Genomic DNA, 13,961 nt, shown 5'->3' with positions numbered 1-13,961 from the left:
CAGGTAAAAGTGGTTTTCTCCTGGTCCTCATGTGCCACAAAAATTTGCATGTATCCGGAGTATCCGTCCAGAAAACAGTAATAGGCGTTACCGGCCAACCTTTCCAGCATCTGGTCGATAAAGGGCAGTGGGAAGTGGTCCTTCCTGGTTGCATCATTCAGCTTCCTATAATCAATGCAAACTCTCCATCCTAGTTTGCAAACGGGTGGGCACAAGCTCGCCTTGATCATTCTCTACAACCTGTATCCCTGACTTCTTCGGTACGACATGGATTGGACTCACCCATTGGCTATCGGATATGGGGTAGATGATTCCCAATTCCAACAGCTTAAGAATTTCTTTCAGCACTACCTCTTTCATGACCGGGTTCATCTTCCTTTGAGAGTCCCGAACGGGTTTGGCTCCCTCCTCAAGGTAAATGTGATGCATGCACTCCGTAGGACTGATGCCTTTAATATCAGCTAAGGTCCAACCGATGGCTTCTCTGTTGTCTCGTAATACCCTGACCAATCGATCTTGCTGCACGATGGTTAGATCAGAACTGATGATAACTGGTAATGTTTCTTCTGGTCCCAGATAAGCATATTGTAAATGCTTAGGTAGTTGCTTGAGCTCCAAAACAGGTGCTTTCTGGATTGAAGGTAGCAGCTTCTCGTTCTGCCCATACTGAGCCAATAACTCCGGTTTGCTTGTCTCTGCTCCTCCAGCTAGATAGACTTCCTGGATTAATTCCTTGATCTTCTGGTCTACCTCCACCTCGGCTTCAAAGGTGCTTTCTCTGAGGGAGTAGAGTTCCATGATAGCTTCCTTCATTTCATTGTCCTCCATTTGCTCAGCATCCCGATCCGTTAGACCATACTAAATCACCTTCTCTGTGGTATCCCTGGAACCGAAAGTAATTCCTTGTTCTTGCACCAAGGGTTCAAATACATCGACCATGTCCACCGTCTCCATTGCTTGTTTCCTCTTCATAGTCTCATAGATGTTGAATTCTACTTGGACTCCATCGAACTCACATGTCAATATTCCTGTTTTCATATCAATCTTGGTTCCGGCGGTCATCATGAATGGCCTTCCCAATAGTATGGCATTCTCTCCAGCTTCAGGTCCGGTATCTAGGACATAGAAGTCTGCTGGAAAAATCAAATCCCCGACCTTGATCAGCACGTCCTCCACCACTCCTTCAGGGTAAGCGTTGGACCTATCAGCCAACTGTATGACCACACGGGTGTTCCTCATCTCGCCAATATTCAGTCTCTTGTATACCGCCAATGGCATCACATTAATGGAGGCTCCCAGATCCATCATCGCTTTATCCATATTCGTTCCTCCTATGTTGCATGGAATGGTGAACATCCCCGGATCTTTTCGCTTAGTGGGTAGCTTCCGTTGGATCACTGCCGAAACACTTTCTCCCATCACGTAGCGGACCTCTTCCTCCATTTTGACTTTTCTTGAACAAAGGTCTTTCAAGAATTTAGCATATTTAGGAATTTGCCTGATGGCATCGAGTAGAGGTACGCTCAACTCAACCTTTTGAAACATCTTCATCATTTCACTTGCTTCTTTCTCTCTAGCTTTCTGTTTCAGGCGTCCTGGGTAAGGTGCCTCGGTTGGATCACTACTCCCAGCTCGTTCATCAGTTGGACCCTTCCCGTTCTTATTCCAGCCTCCTCGAAGCAATTCAGCTTCTGCTAACAATTCTTCCTCCTTTTCTCCCCCCTCAGGAAACTCGGTTAACACCACTTGGGCATGCTCTCTGGGGTTGATTCCCATGGCTGGGAGTTTACCAGCGTTCTCCTCCAGTTTGGCCACTGCCTTAGTCAAATGACTAATTTGCTGGTTAGTTTGATTCATGCTAGCACGAATTTCATTGCGAAACTTCTCGCTCTCCTTAGCCATGCTTTCAATTGCTTCTTCCCAAGGTGCCCTCCGATGCGGAGGTTGGTAAGGAGGTTGTTGCTGATTCGGGTTGTGGTGTTGAGGCGGTCCTAACTGGTATTGTTGTTGATGTTGGTTCTGATTATACTGAGGACGTTGCACTGATGCGCCCATATTGTTCTGCTGTTGGGGCTGGCCATCTTGCTTCCACCGGAAGTTGGGGTGATCTCTCCACCCAGGATTGTAAGTATTTGCATAAGGATCGTACTTCCGTGGATTCCCATCATGTCCTCCAATGGCGTTGACATCAACAATATCCTCACCAAAATTTGGACAATTTTCAGATTGGTGTCCAGTGGCATCGCATAAGCCACACTGGCGAATCTTCTTCGGTATAGTCAAGCCCGAGAGAAGTTCCTTGAGTTCATTCATGCTCTTCTCCATTGTCTTTTCTAATTTAGACATCTCCTCTTTTTCCTCAGCCTTCCTTGGTTTCTCCAGATTCCTCTCATGTCCTTCATCACGTGATTCTTCTGCCATGGTGCCCAATAGTTGGAAGATCTCCAACGGGGTTTTGCTCATCAATGATCCATTACAAGCTGCTAGGACCAGACTGCGATCGTTCCTCCGCATGCCCTTTACAAAACCCTCCACCTGATCTTTTGGAGAGATTTGGTGATGGGGGCAATTGCTTAACATTCTCTTAAATCTCGTCCAGTATTCGTAGAAGGATTCTAGCCCATCTTGCCTGATGCTTCGGATGTCCCACCGCATCCGCTCTACTCGTGCTGCTGGGAAGAATTCCTCCAAGAAAGCCTGTTGCAGTTGTGCCCATGTAGTAACACTACCCTCGGGTAGATCATACAGCCATCTTCTTGCGTTGTCCACCAAGGTAAAAGGGAAGAGTATCAACTTGACATACTCTTGTTGCTCATCGTTTGATTGGTGCATGATTGTCATCTCAAAATCTTGAAGATGAGTATGAGGGTCATCCCCTTGATATCCATTGAACTTCGGTAAGATTTGAAGCAATGAGGGCTTCATTTCATACCGACGAGGTGCGAACGGATTTGCGGGTAAGGTGATTCCGTTCGGCCTCAAGTTGAGGTTAGTTGGGTACGCCAACTGTCTGAGGGTCTGCTCCGGTACGGCTTCTGCATGCGGTGCATCTTCTGCCATAGCTTCGCGTCTCGCTATACGTGCTCCTGCGCGTAATCGTCTTTCGGTGCGATCAATATCAGGGTCAAACACCAACGCTCTTACAGCTCTACGAGTTCCACGCATACACCAGTAGCGGAAAATGGAATGAGGAGAGAACAAAATTGCTGCGCGTCACTCCCCGGCAACGGCGCCAATTTTGGCACACACCCGTCGTGCGGTGCGGACAAAATACCTGTGTATGCCCAGTACAGACAATACACGCTCCTACTGCTCACAACAAGAACTCAGTCTTAGTGGTAAGTGTAGGGTCGAATCCCACAGGGAGTGAGGAACCACTTTGTTCTCCTACGACAAACTGAGGTGTCACAATTCTCAATCTGTATACGCTGCACAAGAAATAAACAAGATCAATAATAACAAAGGGGTGAGGTTATTCGGTTAGGTCATAACTGTTGTTAACATTCGTTTCGGTCATAGGCACACTGATGATCCGTTTATGATTCGTGCAAACCCAAGGCGTGGCCCGAAGACATCGGGGCGTTTCAAGGGGTTACACTTCACATATAGGATGGTTGATCTCATTGTGGTCACTTGGTCCGAAGGTCACACAATCCCCGGTCACAAGGCAGTGCTTCACTCCTCCTTAAATAGTAGTCATACCCGTTACTCACCAAGTATGACCCTCATCAACCTTCTCTCCCGAGGTCCCCAACTCCGCACTAGGGTGACACATGCCTCCTGGACTCAACTATTTCCGGCCTTGTCGACCGACCAGTCATAGACATGCTACGGCGCCGAGATTGCTTTCCTCGTTTGATAACCATGGCTTTATGCCTCGTCACAGTTGATGGAGATTCTCTAGAGAAGCCCAAGGCTGAGGAAGGACAGTGTATCCCATCAATCCTCTCCCCACCTTTCGGATCTACAACGCCTTTTGTTGACGCTGCTCAGCTACTCGGTCTTGGGTATACCGGTTGTCACGCCCTGGTACACCCTGGCCTTTGCTTGACACGGACAGCATTTTTACCGAACGAGGGTCTCCCGTTAGGCCTCCACTGCCCATGATATCGAACAGATCCTTCCGGAACCACGAAATTCAACCGAAAGAGCAAGTGCCTCACGAATGTTTACATGTTAACAACAATTATTGCCGCCCCTAAAACCTCACCTAAAGGACTACTCACACATAATAAAATTCATAGATGCAAAAGGAATTAAACTCATGATTGAACGAAATGAAATACTGAAATAGATAAAATAATACCTAGGCTTCAAGCCTTCGAACTTTGTCCAAAAGTAATAATCACGACGAAATTAAAGTACGGAAATGTAAGTGTTTTTGGATGCCACACACGGCGAATAAAAGTAATAACTGGAATGAAGTAAAATGTTCGGGGGTGCCAAGAGCTTGTGCACGCTGCACACTGTTGATCTTTTATACTGCCGAATGGTAGAGGCCTAACCCTAGCTGCGCCGGTTCCAAATCTTCGCCGGGATCTTCTTTCCTTAATTAGCTCAATCATTGATTGATCCGATTGAAGATAGCTTCCAACTGCATGCTGAAGTCAACCTTCCCCATTCTCCAGATTCCTCCAGTTTCTTCCGCATTCTTCTACATCCTTCCATCAAATCTTTGGGATTTACTTTCCTTTCTCGGCTTCGGTTGTCTGCTTCTCATGGTAGTGGTCAGACTGACTGCTCTTATCGGTGTGGCTCATACCAGATGGTTGCTCCAGGTTCCCATGCCCCAAGTTGAATTGGAGAGGTACTTGTTGGCCGAAGCTCCATGCTGGCAAACATGATTTAGCAATCTGGGCTCGGTAATGCCCATTCTGGCCGCATTTCTTCCGTTTCCGCTCTACTGATCTTCCTTCCTCCACAACTTTGTTTTCCCCCTGGACAGACCTGAACTGACACAAATAAAGGGAAAAAAGAGGGCCAAATGGCCCAAAAGTCGAAGACGCATCAGAATTCAAGACCTTGAATTCTACTCCGACGGCTGGAAGCCGTAAATGTTGAAGATGATGGCCGGTGGGCGCAGCCATTGAAGAAACTCAGCTGCAAAAATGAAGTTGCCATGCAGAAGTCGTAGCAGGCGTGCTTCTGCTGCTGCTTCTTCTGCTGCTGCTGAAGTGGGTTGGGCTGCTGCTGAAGTGGGCTGGGCTTGGGAATTAAATAAACAGTTGGGCCAATAATAAATTATGTTGGGCCAATAAATAAAAAGCCCAGTGGAGTTGGTCCAAAAAAATAGTTTGGGCCCCAAACACCAATTGCCAAGATCCAAGTCCTTGGCCGCGGCCCGCCCGTCCGGCGTCGGCGGCGACGTCGTCGTCCGTCCGTCCGTCCGATCGATCGTCGGCGGCGGCGCGCGTGTGTGTGTGCGCGCGAGGCTAGTACTTAGATCAAGCCCACTAGCAAGCCCACAAGTCAATTTATCAACTTCATGTGCTTTGCTATTCTTATACATGAAAAACATCTCTATGTTTTCCAATGTGGGATAACATAACAAATGTTATTTTCCCTCTTCAACATCCAAACTTTGACATACAATATCTCACTCATCGGAAATCGGTTTTGAGACTTCAAGTATATCACGTTGATCTACTCGAGATGTAGATTAACATCCAATAATTATTTTAATTAAATAATAAATATTTAATTAAATAATAATTTTCAGATATGGCATAAAACCATATTTCCAACAATCCCCCACATGAGTGAGAAATCAGTATGCAAACACTTAGCTCAGTCCTCTTAAGATACAACATTGCATTTGGAAAGGTAGCTTGTGGCTTTGAACCTGCCATAGTCAATATTATCGAGTATACCGGCGGCCTAGTGGATTGTGTTCCTTGAACTAGTCCTCCTCGGTGTATACTTAGTCAACAATATTGACACAATATTGCTTCAATCCTTATTCGTTCTCACGTTTGTGTCCATTACAGGCCTTGGAACACCTCTTTGGATTCATAAGTGTTTCAATCGAAGCGGCCCCACTTCACACTTACATAGGTGACTCTTAACTCAAGTATCCTGCTATACTTGTCCTCTTCGAGGAGTTCTAGAGTCATTAAAAGTCAAAGACTTAACCTCACCACGTGCAGGTTTCCGAACACTCACTGTTCTACAAGGAATAGGCAATTCGAGTGTTCAACACACGGATTTTCATAGCTTAGTTGTCCCATTGAACCAAGTTCTTGGGATCCTCCAGTCATCATGGTTGGGTTGCCACTATGATTATCCTTAATTTGTGGACTTCAAACCCATTCCCCCTAACAGTTTATACATCTGATCTCGATGGATACTTTTTGTCAAAGGATCCGCTATGTTATCAATTGATCTTATATAATCAATTGTGATAACTCCACTAGTGATCAGATGTCTCACGGTATTATGACGTCGACGAATATGTCTCGACTTACCGTTATACAAATGATTTTGTGCTCGTCCGATAGCAGCTTGACTATCACAATGAATTATCACGGACGACACAGGTTTCGACCAACATGGAATATCCTCGAGGAAATTTTTAAGCCACTCGGCCTCTTCACCAGCTTTATCCAAAGCTATGAATTCTGATTCCATGGTCGATCTAGCAATACATGTTTGCTTCTTGGATTTCCAAGACACAGCACCACCCCCCACAGTGAATACATAACCGCTCGTTGAAAACGAGTCTTTGGCATCAGATATCCAATTTGCATCACAGTACCCTTCAAGTACAGAGGGCTCCCTAGTATAATGAATCGCATAGTTTTGAGTATATTTCAAATATCTCAAAACCCTTTCAAGAGCTTTCCAATGTTCATTACTAGGGTTAGCTGTAAAGCTGCTCAACTTGTTGACCGAGCATGCTATATCGGGACGAGTGCAATTTGTTAGATACATCAGGCTCCCAATAATCTTCGCATATTCTAACGCGTCAACAGGTTCTCCCTTGTGTACACTCAAATGCACATTAGGTTCCCATGGTGTCTTAGCTATTGGCTTGTCAAAAGCGTTGAATTTCTTTAACACTTTCTCAACGTAGTGAGATTGTGTTATAGTAATACCATCAGGTCTTCTTAGAATTTTAATTCCAAGGATAACATCAGCTAAGCCCATATCTTTCATGCTAAAATTTTTACTTAGCATGCCTTTGGTTTCTTGAATCACTCGGGAATTACTTCCCATGATGAGCATGTCATCTACATAAAGACAAACAATAACATATCCGTTATTAGAATTCTTAATGTAGACACATTTATCGCACTCATTGATTCTGAATCCATTTGACAACATTACACTGTCAAATTTTAAATGCCATTGAAGCGGTGCTTGCTTCAACCCATATAAAGACCTTTGAAGTTTGCATACTTTGTGCTCTTGCCCAGGTACTACAAACCCTTCAGGTTGCTTCATATATATTTCATCTTCCAACTCGCCATACAAGAACGCAGTTTTCACATCCATTTGGTGAATCTCGAGATTGTGCAAGGCAGCAATAGCGAGAAGCATCCGAATAGATGTTAGTCTGGTCACAGGTGAATAGGTATCGAAGAAATCGTACCCTTCTTTCTGCCTGAAACCTTGAACGACAAGTCGGGCTTTGTACTTATCTATAGTACCATCAGATTTGTACTTCTTCTTTAGGATCCATTTGCATCCTAAAGCTTTACTTCCAGGTGGTAGATCCACTAACACCCAAGTATGATTCTGCATAATGGAATCAATCTCAATATCGATGGCTTCTTTCCAGAGAGTTGCATCTGAGCCAGACATAGCTTCTTTAATCGTCACCGGTTCGCCATCTAGCATCAAGACAACATAATCCGGTCCATAGACATTAGCTTTTCTAACTCGTTCCCCACGTCTCGGTTCTACATCCATAGGTTTAGACATTGGTCTTTTCCTATTAGGTGGTACATGATTAGAACCCGTGGCATCATCTACTTGAGTAGAATTACTAGCTACTGCCATAGGTTTAGAACCTGTTGCATCACCATCAACTCCATCATTAGAGTTCGATGTACCTTTATCCTTGTTAGGATAGATATTTTCAAAGAATATAGCATTCCTTGATTCTATCGTTGTCCCAACATGTATATCAGGTATCTCCGATCTGTGCACTATAAAACGATAGGCACTGCTATTAAGTGCATGACCAATGAAGATACAATCCACCGTTTTAGGTCCTATTGTAACTTGCTTTGGTAAAGGCACTTCTACCTTGGCTAAACACCCCCACACTTTGAGGTATTTATACGAAGGTTTCCTTCCTTTCCATAGCTCATAGGGAGTTACATCTTTCCCTTTGAGTGGAATCTTGTTCAAGATATAGTTGGTCGTTAAGACAGCTTCCCCCCACATGTTCTGGGGTAATCCTGAACTAATCAACAAGGCATTCATCATCTCCTTAAGAGTTCGATTCTTGCGTTCAGCAACGCCGTTAGATTGTGGTGAATAAGGAGCCGTCGTTTGATGGATTATACCACTTTCGTTGCATAATTCAGCAAACGGAGCTACATATTCTCCACCTCTATCACTTCGAACCATCTTAATTCGACATCCAAGTTGATTCTCGGCTTCATTTTTGAAGTTTCTAAAAGCTTCAATAGCCTCATCTTTACTTTTCAATAAGTAAAGGTAACAATACTTTGTGCAATCGTCTATAAAGGTGATAAAGTACTTCTTGCCACCTCTAGTTTGCACGAACTTTAAATCACAAACATCGGTGTGAATAAGTTCCAATGGTTGAGTGCTCCTTTTTACCGATTTAAACGGTAACTTAGCCATTTTGGCTTCAACACAAACTTCACATTTTTCTTGTGAGTTGTATTCATCAACTTTTAGTAAATTCATTTTTACTAATCTCTTTATAGCATTTAGATTAACATGTCCAAGTCTACAATGCCATAAATCTGAACACTCAATCAAGTAAGCAGAAGAGGTTGATGCATCTTTATTGATCTTAGCCTTGGCAGGCTTACAAGCTCTTACACCAAGTTTGAAAAGTCCTTCGGAGGCATAGCCTTTCCCTAGGAACTTTCCCCACTTGCGTATTACAACATAGTCAGATTTGAAAAACAATTCAAAATCCTTATTCGTAAGCCTAAAGCCCGAAATTAAATTCTTTCGGACAGTTGGAACGTGTAATACGTCTTTTAATGTGATCTCCACGCCCGACGTGAGTTGAAGAATCACATCTCCCATGCCAAGGACTTGGGATGTCCGTTCGCTAGCCTCCATTATCGTTTTATTTTCCACTTCTTTGTAGTTGTGGAACAACTCACGATTTATGCATATATGGACGGTAGCGCCGGTGTCCACGAACCAAGCGTTCGGGTTGTCCACATGATTCACCTCGGAGATCATGGCAGCAAAGTCATCGTGGTTCCAATCGTCGAAGTCCTTCTTGACGTTGTTCACGTTGCCATTTGCTTTCTTCCGCTTTGGCTTGCGGCAATCCTTAGCCATGTGACCTTTTTTGTCACAATTATAACATACACCATCAAACTTTGATGGTTGACTACCGCTTTGCTTCCCTTTACCCTTATTATTAGGGTTAGGGCGACCACGTTTGTTGAAGGGACCGCCTTTCTCGGTGAGATTGGCCTTTGCCTCCATTGGAGCTTTTCCCTTTTGATCACGACTTCTCACGTGATCCTCCATTTGAAGCTTGGATATTAATATCGGCACGGACATCTCCGAGCGCTCATGCTTCAAAAGGTTTTGAAATTTCCTCCAACTAGGAGGTAATTTCTCTATGATGATTGCAACGAGCAATGCATCCGCCAAGGGCATCCCTTCGGCTTGAACCTCATGTGAAAGATTTTGGAACTCTTCCACTTGGTCCATCAATGGCCGGGAGTCGACCATTTTATATTCCAACCATTTGGCGACAATATACTTGGTAGTATTTGCCTTGTCCACTTGATATTTCAGATCAAGGGCCTCCCACAATTGTTTCGCGATTTCATGAACCTTGAAAACACGGTAGAGCCGTTCGTCCAGAGACATGAGAACGGTAGTTACGGCACAAGTAGTCGCCGCGGCACCAGTTCAAATATCCGGCACGAATTTCTTGGCTTGTCTCCCCTTCCCCTTCACTCGGGGTTGGAGGTTTATCCTCCATTAAGAATCCGGCAAACCCCACGGTTGTGAGCTAGATTAGCATCTTCTCTTGCCAATATTTGAAGTTCTTGCCTGAGAACGTTGATGGTTTCTCGGCAAGACCAATAGTTCTAGATGTTGACGAAGAAGCCCCCGTTGATGCAAACGAGGAAAATATTGACGACGTGGTTGAACCGATGGTTGCAGAGGTGGTGGAGCCATCCATATTGACGTCGGTGTGAGCCATTTCTCGAACGTGTATCAACGGCAGAGAAATAATCTTCTTGCGATTGTTAGAACCGGGTACACGATCAAGATATTACAAAATAATATTTTGAGAAATTACAACTCAAAATAATTGAAATATTACAAAGTAAATAATTTGAGAAATTACAACTCAAATAATTTGATACAACTGAAATACACTGTATAAATAAATTATACGTATAAACAAAGTCGAGTCGAGATGAATCTCTTCCCGCAAGAAGATTATCGCCCCGGTAGTGCTCTTCGGTTTAGGCGTATCTTCCCCAAAGGTAAAACGACTTCGTCTCGACGGATGTAGCACCACAATCCGGCGAGCTCCGGCGAACTGAATAGGATCAAGAACTGAGCACAAGTGTTATGCAGAGAGTGAGTGTGTAGAAATTGCAGAATGCAGTATTTGTTAGTGTATTACTGCAAGCTCTCCAGAGGCCTATTTATAGGCATGTGGTAAGTATGAATTCAAGACCTTGAATTCTACTCCGACGGCTGGAAGCCGTAAATGTTGAAGATGATGGCCGGTGGGCGCAGCCATTGAAGAAACTCAGCTGCAAAAATGAAGTTGCCATGCAGAAGTCGTAGCAGGCGTGCTTCTGCTGCTGCTGAAGTGGGTTGGGCTGCTGCTGAAGTGGGCTGGGCTTGGGAATTAAATAAACAGTTGGGCCAATAATAAATTATGTTGGGCCAATAAATAAAAAGCCCAGTGGAGTTGGTCCAAAAAAATAGTTTGGGCCCCAAACACCACCCCAAAGCACCAATTGCCAAGATCCAAGTCCTTGGCCGCGGCCCGCCCGTCCGGCGTCGGCGGCGACGTCGTCGTCCGTCCGTCCGTCCGATCGATCGTCGGCGGCGGCGGCGCGCGTGTGTGTGTGCGCGCGAGGCTAGTACTTAGATCAAGCCCACTAGCAAGCCCACAAGTCAATTTATCAACTCCATGTGCTTTGCTATTCTTATACATGAAAAACATCTCTATGTTTTCCAATGTGGGATAACATAACAAATGTTATTTTCCCTCTTCAACATCCAAACTTTGACATACAATATCTCACTCATCGGAAATCGGTTTTGAGACTTCAAGTATATCACGTTGATCTACTCGAGATATAGATTAACATCCAATAATTATTTTAATTAAATAATAAATATTTAATTAAATAATAATTTTCTGATATGGCATAAAACCATATTTCCAAAACCATATTTCCAACAGTTCTTATTATAAATATTTAGCCTTTAATGATCCTGCTAACATGATCTCATAATTTCGGTAAAAAATATTTATATATATCAGTTGGGTTAATTCTTTATAAAAATTTTAGTTAATTTTGTTTTAACTACTATAACTAGCAGTGAGTAGTGAGTTGAGTTGGTTGTTGGTAGTGTATGTAGTGAGTATTTGGTTAAGTAAGAATAGTTTTGTACACGTGGGACAAAGCGGGCCCCACACAGCCCTCATCAGCGGTGCTTCATACCGCCACCTCATCATCATCATCACGTCAAACATTTTCACAATTATTGTTTCATTTCTTGATAAAGATCTCTCCCCTTTTTACCGCTGCATTCCAATTCTGCCGCCATCAAACCCCCTTAAAAAATCCCCACCACTCTCCTTCAGTCTCCATAAGTATAACCATCTCTTGTCTCTACTAACCAAAATAATTATCAATTCTACAGAAATGCTGCTGAGGAGCGCATCGTCGCCAATTCTGAATTCATGGATACACAATTCGACAACCGGGTCCGGATCCGGGTCGTCGCCCGAGCCCGAATCCCTGCTCCAGCTGACGAGGACTCGTTCCTTCTCCATGTCGATGTCGTCTGAGGACGGGATCGGCCGGGTCACACCCACCCGATCCGAGTCGGATCCAGCGAAGCGCTCCTCGCGGGTGCCGAAGCCGGCAACGATCAAGCAGGAGGTGGGGCCCAGCGCCCTCTCGACGGCGGCGCAGGAGAGGGAGAGGGCGCCGCAGACGCTGGTGGTGGGCGGCGGTGTTGGGGGCTGCGGCGGCGGAGGTGTGTGCGGGTGATACACCCAGCCCATCCCCTAGCTTGGCCCTATTATGTTCTAGCCCATTAGGTTTTTATTATTAGGTATAAATGATGTAATCTCCAAGTTTATTGAGTATGAATGAATATTTTGGTTGTTAGTTATCAAACTTCTTTCTTCTCTCTTGATTTCTGGAGTTTGAGCTTGCTCGAAAAGCTTCGCCATTGATACGGATCGTATCAATTGGTGCTTTCATTGAGAGCATTTCTCTTTGAATATCCCAAAAAAAAAATGTCAAAATCTGAAATTCTCGCCGCCATTGAAGAGCTTCACACCTCCATCTACAGCTTGCAACCCTTCATTTACGCCAATTTGCAGGCCACAAAACCGTTCCCTCTATCGCCGACTACTGCTCCAGATCTCAGCCTGTTTCCACTCTCTTCCCCACCACCCCTTACTTCCCCAATCATACATCCAACTCACTCCACTTCACTTCTTCCCATTCGCCGTCTAAGCCGATCTGAAATCGATGCTAAAAACGACCTCGGGCTGTGTTACAATTGTGACCAAACCCAGTCCGATACCCACCGATGCCGCAGCAAATATTTGATTCTTTTCGGCACCGATGATGAGGATGACTTTGGAGATCCCAAGTTTCCTTATTCCATGGGTGGAGTTGAAGTTAAAGTGAAGGATATCTCGAGTCCTAGCGCCGCTGCACAGCCATTCCCTTCGTCCCATCCTTTTACAGGACTCGAACCACCATCTCCGCTATCACTGATAGATCTCCAGCCTCCGCCACCGTCAACACCTCCACCGCCAATACCACCTCCTCCCACCGAGCCACCCCCAAACGTACCGTCTTCCCCTGCAACACCACCACCATCGCCGCCGCCGCCACCACAACCACCGCCACCAATAACTCCTTCGGGAAATCCCCCACCAACGCCCACCCCACCTAGTCAGTCACCACCGTATCCGACCCACCGTTGCCGCAACAAAAAAATACTCCTTCTGGGTTATGGAGACGATGACCTTGATCCACCAGGCAATCTTGTTCCGGTATCTGGTAATCAAATTATTGAGGGTGAAACCCCGCCGTCGCCGTTCCCACTAATCTCAATCTATCTACGGCGAGCTAGGGTATGTCGTGACTCATTAAGGCCGCTATTTGAGATTCATAGTTGGCCCAGGTCTAAAAATGAAGAGCCCAACCCAAGCATTATATTTGGGCCCAATATGAGTGGCCCTATAGCTTTGATTGAGGCTGCCCACGACCCAAGTGCACAAGCTTGCCACAGTAGCTTTCTCCGAGATTATGAAATTGGGGTTCTTCCACGGCCTCAAGGCTTGTCTCTGCTATTAACCACGCCACATCACATCGTCGACGTCAAGGAGAAGGATCGTGGACTTGGTCAAGAAGTTCAGCTATGTGGCGAACCGCCGCCGAATCTCGTGGGCACGCCTAGCTGATCCGCATCAGTTTTTCAGCTGGGACTAATGTCGAGCACATGGTGGGCATAGCTTTTATCAAGCTTTCAGCTAGTTTCCAGCCTGAGCTTCTTACCAAGCATGT

Source organism: Salvia miltiorrhiza, chromosome 7 (assembly GCF_028751815.1).
Source record: "Salvia miltiorrhiza cultivar Shanhuang (shh) chromosome 7, IMPLAD_Smil_shh, whole genome shotgun sequence".
Taxonomy (NCBI): Eukaryota; Viridiplantae; Streptophyta; class Magnoliopsida; order Lamiales; family Lamiaceae; genus Salvia; species Salvia miltiorrhiza.
This window is presented reverse-complemented; position numbering follows the sequence as displayed.